The sequence below is a fragment of the Gracilinanus agilis genome, chromosome 1 (genome assembly GCF_016433145.1).
Source record: "Gracilinanus agilis isolate LMUSP501 chromosome 1, AgileGrace, whole genome shotgun sequence".
Taxonomy (NCBI): domain Eukaryota; kingdom Metazoa; phylum Chordata; class Mammalia; order Didelphimorphia; family Didelphidae; genus Gracilinanus; species Gracilinanus agilis.
Window position 1 is genome coordinate 288,104,806 of NC_058130.1, and position 7,797 is coordinate 288,112,602.

Sequence of the window (7,797 nt, forward strand, 5' to 3'; positions counted from 1 at the left end):
CCTTCTCTAGGCCTGGCTCTCAATCCACTGAGCTACCCAGCTGTCCCCTACAAGCAAATTCTCAAAGAAAACACAATTAAAATATCAGGAAGTAATATGAGTTAAATAATTTAAATTATTTTATAAATGAAATGAGAGCTTTAGAGTATCAAATTAGAAAATAAATGACACCTTAGGAGTATGTTAATGGAAATTTGGGGTTCTTTGAGGTTCACTGAGTCTTAATATTCAGGTCCATGATATAAACTTCCTGTGGACGCTTAGGGGACTTGAGAACTACACTTCCCATGATTCAACGGACTTCCTGTCTTATGTGGTGATGTGGGCCAACATAAACAGAAGATTAAATAGAGAAAACTTGATTGGTATGCCCTCTTTCCTGCGGAACAAGCCAGGTGGGCAGAGGTAATGGTGGGGCATTTGAATTAGATCTTAATTAGACTTCTTAATTACCAATATGGCTTTAAATAAACTATTAAATATTTTGAATATATCCACCTATATCAATATTATTCGTAACAGGAGGAAAGATTTGCAAGAAGAATTTGCAATGCTGTAAAAGAGGTGAAAAACTTCGTACAAGTAACAGTCCTTAAAAAATCAGAATGGACAAAATAGAAATCAATGCAAAGGTTTTTAACTTGGAGTTCATACACTTATTTATTTCAAAATGTTTTTATAACTGTATTTCGATGATTGATTTCATTTGTAATCTTAAGTATTTTATGTTTTTGAAATTATTATTCTGAACACAATTTCATAGGATTCAACAGATTGCCAAAAATGTCTATGATCCAAAAAAACCCTAAAAACCTCTGAATTAATGGCTCCATGTGACAAATATTAAAATAGGAGGAGGAGAAGGAAAAAGTGGGTGAAAATTAAGAGAAAGAGGATAAGGGAGAGATAAGGGGGAGGGGGAAAATAAGAGGAAGAAGAGGAGGAAGAACAAAAGGAGAAGATATATTTCATGACATCATGAAAGAAAACTGCCCATATATATAGAATCTAAGTAGGGCAAAGTAGAAAACAAAGCAAATCCAGGGGCAGCTAGGTAGCACAGTGGATACAACACTAGGTCTGTAGGGGATGGACCTGAGTTTAAATCTCGCCTCAGACATTTCTTAGTGTGTGACCTTGGACAAGTCACTTAGCCCCAGTTGCCTAGCCCTTGCAACTCTTCTGCCTTTACAACTGACAATAAGACAGAAGGTAAGGATTAAAAAATAATAATCCACCAGCCAATTCTTTTTTTTTAATTTTTTAATCATTTATTAATATTCATTTTTAACATGGTTACATGATTCATGCTCCTACTTTCCCCTTCCCCCCCTGCACTCCTCCACCCATGGCCGACACACATTTCCACTAGTTTTATCATGTGTCATTGATCAAGACCTATTTCCAAATTGTTGTTAGTTGCATTGGTGTGGTATTTTCTAGTCCACATCTCCAATCATGTCCTCCTCAGCCCATGTGTTCAAGCATTTGTTTTTCATATATGATTCCTCTCCTGCAGTCCTTCCTCTGAATGTGGGTAGCGTTCTTTACCATAAATCCCTCAGAGCTGTCCTGGGTCTTTGCATTGCTGCTGGTACAGAAGTCCATTACATTCGATTTTACCATAGTATATCAGTCTCTGTGTACAATGTTCTTCTGGCTCTGCTCCTTTCGCTACCAGCCAATTCTTGAAAGAAATCCCCAAATAGAGGGCAGCTGGGTGGCTCAGTGGATAGAGAGCCAGGCCTAGGGACAGAAGGTCCTAGATTCATATCTGGATTCAGACACTTCCTAGCTGTGTGACCTTGGGCAAGTGAAAAAGAAATCTACCTCCAAATGGAGATAGATTTATTGGGAAGGACCTAGATAGCCTGGTAATAAGAAAAACCCAACTAGGAACCTCCCTAGGCCAGCAGAGAACAACCTTTGAAATTATAGAAAAATCAAGTTTAACTTGAGGTTAGAAAAACTGTAGATAAGGTCCTAGATATATACGGTTCTAACTCCTCCTACCTTTCTATGCTCCCCTCACGGGGATGCCCTTCTTGTCTTCTTAAGCCCTTCTTACCAGCTCCCTGATCTTAGCTAGAGCCCCAAACTATTTGACTACCCAAATATCACAGATTGTCTTTGAAAGACTGAGGATAAAGGACTCACAACTAGACTGAGTCCTTACCCAAAGCCTGGGGTTGGCTTCCTAGGTAAACCCAAAGTCTCAGGTGAAAAACCCTTGGATTTACCTTAACCAAGTTGTCTCTGACAGGTTGATCTCAGCACTTCAGGGAAAGGCAGTTCTCCACACCCAGGAATTTCCTAATCTTTCCACAAGATTAGTCTGTTTCCAGGAGATGACAGAACAAAAATCCTCCCTTCTAGCTCAGAGAAAAGCCAGCTAAGGAGTGACCCTTGATCTCAGTTAATTCCCAAGATCCTTCTCTCCCAAGCTTCTCCTTCCAGAATCTTCTCCCAGGGTTTGTGTCTAAATTCTCCTCCTTTCCTCTTAAAGACAATCTATGCATTTTTCCTATCCCTTATGACCTTATCCTTACACAAGTCACTTAACTCCCATTGCCTAGCCCACTCTTCTGCCTTGAAACTAATACATATTATTAATTCTAAGACAAAAGGTAACAGTTAAAAAAATAAAGGAAATCCTAAAATGAAACTCCTAGGAATGTCATATTCAAAGTATAAAACTTCTAGGTAAAGAAAAAAAAAATTCCTTCAACAGCCAAAAATAGTTCAAACATTGAGAGCCAGAGTCAGGATCACACAAGATTTAGTAGCTATCATATTAAAGGGGTAGATAGTTTGGTATGTGGTATTACAAAAAAGCAAAAGATAATAGTCTTTCAACAGATAATCCTTGTAATCCTACAGAAGAAAAATTAATATTTAGTGAAATAAAAGACTCTTAAACATTCCTTATAAAAAGGAAATAGGTGATTAGAAACTTTAAAATACTAACATGAAAGTCAAGAAAACATTAAAAGTTAAATATAGATGAGCAATTGTAAGGAAATAAATAAAGACAGTGTTTGCATTCTAAAAGGTGGAGATCATTAAAGTCCCTCAAAATCATCAGGGCTCAGAAAGAGAATCTAATAAAACCTGGGAGTGTGTTTTGTTGTTTAGATTTTAAAACAGTAAAGGAAAGGGAAGGGAAAAGGGGTATAATCTGGGAATATGGGGCATGAGGAACCTTATATAATGAGTCTACAAGTAGAAGATTATATAATCAAGGAGGAAGAGGTAGGTGGAGTGGGAAACACTTGAACCTCACTTTCCTCTGAACTTGTCAAAGAAGGGCAGAATGAATAATTGAACAAAAATAAAATATTGCATTTAGAAATGTATTCAAGTTTTTAGGGAAACAGCAGGGAATGGGGAGAGGGAAATGGAGTAAATAACAGGTTAGGCAAATTTAGGGAGGAATTAATTAGAAGTAAAAGAAACTCCAATTTTGGCAAATGGATTATGAAGATAAATTTAAAACGCAAGAAACTGCATGATGTAGGATGCTATTGGTGGAAGCTTTGAGTTTGAGAAGTTTGAGTTGCAGTAGGTCTAAAGCTGATCAAGTGCCCATTGAATCCTTTAAAAATATGATGAGTCTCTGGGAGCAGAGAGCTACCAAGCTGCCTAAAGAAGTATAAAACAGCACAGGTCTGAAAAACAGCAAGTTAAAGCTTCTTTGACAATCAGTATTGGGATCAGATTTGTGAATGACCACTAGAAAGACAAAAAAAAGTGAGAATTTAAGATTGAAGTCTGAGGAGAAGAAATAGAAGAAAGATGGGTATGAGGTGGGAGGGTGGATAGCATTAAGCATAGCTCACTAATGCTGAGCACTCCTTTAAATAAGGTGAGGGTAGCAAAAAAGAGGGTAAAAGTAGAAAAGAAGAGAAGGAAGGAAAATACATAGTGAATCATGAAAGCCGAGAACTTGAATACAAGAATTCACCCATAAAATCTAAGGGGATAGCAGAATGGATTATAAATCAGCACCCAATAATGTGTTGTTTGAAAAAACTCAAGTGAAACTGAGGAAAATTGAGGGGATTGAGGGATTAGGATAGTACTGATAGTAAGAACTGAGGCAATTGAGTAAACCACACTGACTCCATCTTGTGACTCAATTCTGGAGCTAGTTTATTTGTCTTTCTATTCAATTATGGGTCTATTTCAAATTCTGGCTTATGAGAAACTTCATTAATTTGTGGGAATTGGGAATTAAGCTTTGTCTGAACCTACCCCCATATGGATAGGAAATTGGACCACCTGTATCTGCTGGTTAGAGACTCTTAAGCTAGGGCCTAGGTTACATTATCCAGAAACAGTCATATCCTAAGACTGGTATAAGTAGTTTTCTCATACCTATACATCTCAAGTACCCTCTATATGTCTTATCTGAAAAATGGCCCCATACTGATCAATCAGTTATTCTTTCCATATTTATTTGATTGTTTAGATATTTGCGGAGAAGTGGAACGCTTCTTTTTTTGAATTCAAGGAATTTCATTGATTCATTCTGCTTCTCCTAACTTGGAAAGTCCTTAATATTTTATCCAATTATAAATCAGATGGCCTAAGGTTGTATTGTTTCCCTTTAGTTTATTGGATAATTGATTTAATTGCCTAATTGTTTTTAATATATAAAAGTCTGTCTCTCCCTGTATTTTGGGATAAATCCCTAAAATGAGGATGGGGCCTGGTCCTAATTTGTTGGCAGTTGGCATGCATTGCCTAATAAATTGACATGCATAAAAGATCCAATCCTTGTTTCCTCAGTCGTTTCATTTTTCACCCACCACAAAACACAAAAAGTTAAAATAAGAGAAAAAAACAGTTATTCTTCAATTAATTCAAAAAGGCCAGATAAGTTATAATGACTTCAGCTAAAACAAAAATATACTTTATTAAAGACATAAACTGAAAAGTAAGTTATGTGAAAGGTACAATGAATTAACACCAGTTCTTAAAAATATACACTGTGAAAGGGAATTCTTTATTCTCTTTTTCTATGTTGTTAATCAACCAAGAAACTTAAAAACACCCCTACTTAACACTAAGTAAGGGAGTTCACAGTCACTTGGAGAGCTCCACCCTTTTAACTCAGAAACTTGTGAATCCTTTGATAAGAGTTTATACCTTCAGAGGCCTTCCATAAGAGTTGATACCTTTAGAGGATGAGAGGTGTGAATCCCACAGATACTGCCCCCTGGGTAGTGCTAGACAATTTGGAAACTGTGATTGGCTCCTGTGAAAAGGGAAAGGGACAAGAAGTCACTATAAAAGCAAGCTCTGAACTCCCTCAGAGGAGATTGCCTTTGAGAAAATAGTCTGAAGAGATTGTCTTCTGAGTCTTCTGACTGGGGGAAGTCTTCAAGGGAGCTTTGCTGGAGACTGTGACTTGGATTGTGGGCTTAAGGGGGGAAAAGGGATTTTATGGGTTCAATATATTAAAAGATGGTCACCAGAAGATTGAACTATTATCAATCCTCAATTAAATCTCAAGTCAAAATTTACTTTTATGGAAGTTTATTTACAATTAGGAGGGTTGAAGGTAGGGAGATTGAGAGAGAGAAACTCTGGCCCGGACCAGAGGCCCAGACCAGGTAAGAATTTAAAGGCCCCAGCAGAGGGTCACAGAGGTTAATTAAACAAGGCTTCTAGCCACAAGGCCTTTTACAATTAGAGAGGCAAGAAAGGCCTCCTTAAGATGAGAGCTTCCAGAAATGCCAAGGGAAGAGAGTCAGCCTAACTTACCCACCTGGCAATTCAAAGGGAAGCAGTCAGAGGTCTCACCAGAGATCAAAACACCAACTGCCTCCACAGAAAGTTACCATTATAGCTAAAAGATAGCATCTTTTTGTCACTTCCTGCATGCACCTCCAATTTGCATGTCCAATCACTATAGACGATTCTCATAGTACTGCCTAGGGGGCAGTCAGTTGATTCTGATTCCCACTCTAGCACACATGGGTTACAGACCTCCCAGAATTAGAGGTGTTCTCATCTTGGGTGATTAAATCTAAAGATGGGCAGTGTAGACTTAATCTAATTAACACAGAGCTTGGAACTCAGCTTCAACTTAGACCCTGACTCCTGGACTACTTCACTGGGTAAGTGAAAGACTGACTCCTTTCCTAGTTTCCTAAGAGACTAGCTTCCATCTTGGAGGAGGCCGAATGGTTATTCACTAATAGCCTTCCTGGTTGAGAGCTAATTAATCTCTGCCTGGATTAAGCAGACCCGGAGTAAAACATTTAGGTTGATAGGATAGATAACCTCTCTAACCCCCTTACATTTCTCTTCTTTATTGTTTCTTCTCTATTTGTATATATTTGTAAATAAATTTCTGACTTGAAATATAATAAATATTAGCAACTACATAATTTCATAAAATTATTGTCCAACTATTAATTTTAACCTTTACAACACCAAATAACATGGTTTCTAACTACTTAAAGGAATATTTAAAGTTACAAGAAGTCAGTAATTTATAATAGGAATTTCTTTCAGACATAGACAAATTAACAAAAAATAAACAAGAATGAAGATAAGAGCCCAAACAGAATTTTGAAAAATGAACTATGATAGACTTTGAATGATTATTCAATGGGAATTGAAGAGAATATTACTAACTTGTACATTGCTCCTTTATAAAAAGTGACTATGGGGGCAGCTGGGTAGCTCAGTGGATTAAGAGCCAGGCCTAGAGATGGAAGGTCCTAGGTTCAAATCTGGCCTCAGACACTTCCCAGCTGTGTGACCCTGGGCAAGTCACTTGACCCCCATTGCCTACCCTTACCACTCTTCTGCCTTGGAGCCAATACACAGTATTGACTCCAAGATGGAAGGTAAGGGTTTAAAAAAAAAATTTAATTGGAGATTAAACAGTTTAATCTCATAGGATAGGTAGTACATCAAAGAAAAACAATAGACAATTTCAATATGGTTAAAGAAAATAACATACTATAATTTTTGGGATAAATCAAAATAATCCTTTATCATTAATTATAAAACTAATACATTTAAACATTTTCATCAACACATGAGAAAGAAGGAAGAATTAGCACACAACTAAAAAAACTCTAGAAAACTAGTAAATTAAAAACTTCAATGAAACTTTAGATGAGTTATTCTGACAAAGAAAAGATCAACAAAATTAGAATAGGAGAAATACAAGCTCATTTAAAACCAATGAAATAATTAAATCATTAACTAATTTGATTTTTAAAAAAGGATAATCAGATGGCCAATATCAAATATGAAAAAGACAATAGTGCTATTGCATCCCAATGAAATCAAGAATTTAAATATTTGTAAAAATATGAAATGATCAGATTAACAAAGAATTTGATAATTTAAGCAAAAAATATCAGAAAAACAGAACAATCCATGTTTGAACTATAAAAGCAGAAATAAATGAATTCTATCAAACATTCAAAACCAATATTACAATAACTATTACACATTACCTAAATTTTTATCAAAAATAGGAAACTAAGAACTAACAAATTCCTTACCTGAAAGAATTTTTTAAAAAGGAAGAAAACTAAACTAATCCCTAATAAATTTTGATGTAAAAATTATACAATATTAACAAAGAAGTTACAGTGGAGGGCAGCTGAGTGGCTGAGTGGACTGTGAGGCAGGCCTAGAGATGAGATGTTCTAGGTTTAAATCTGACCTCAGATACTTCTTTGCTGTGTGACCCTGGGCAAGTCACTTAACCCCTATTGCCTAGCTCTTATTGTTCTTCTGCCTTGGAACCAATACACAGTATAATAA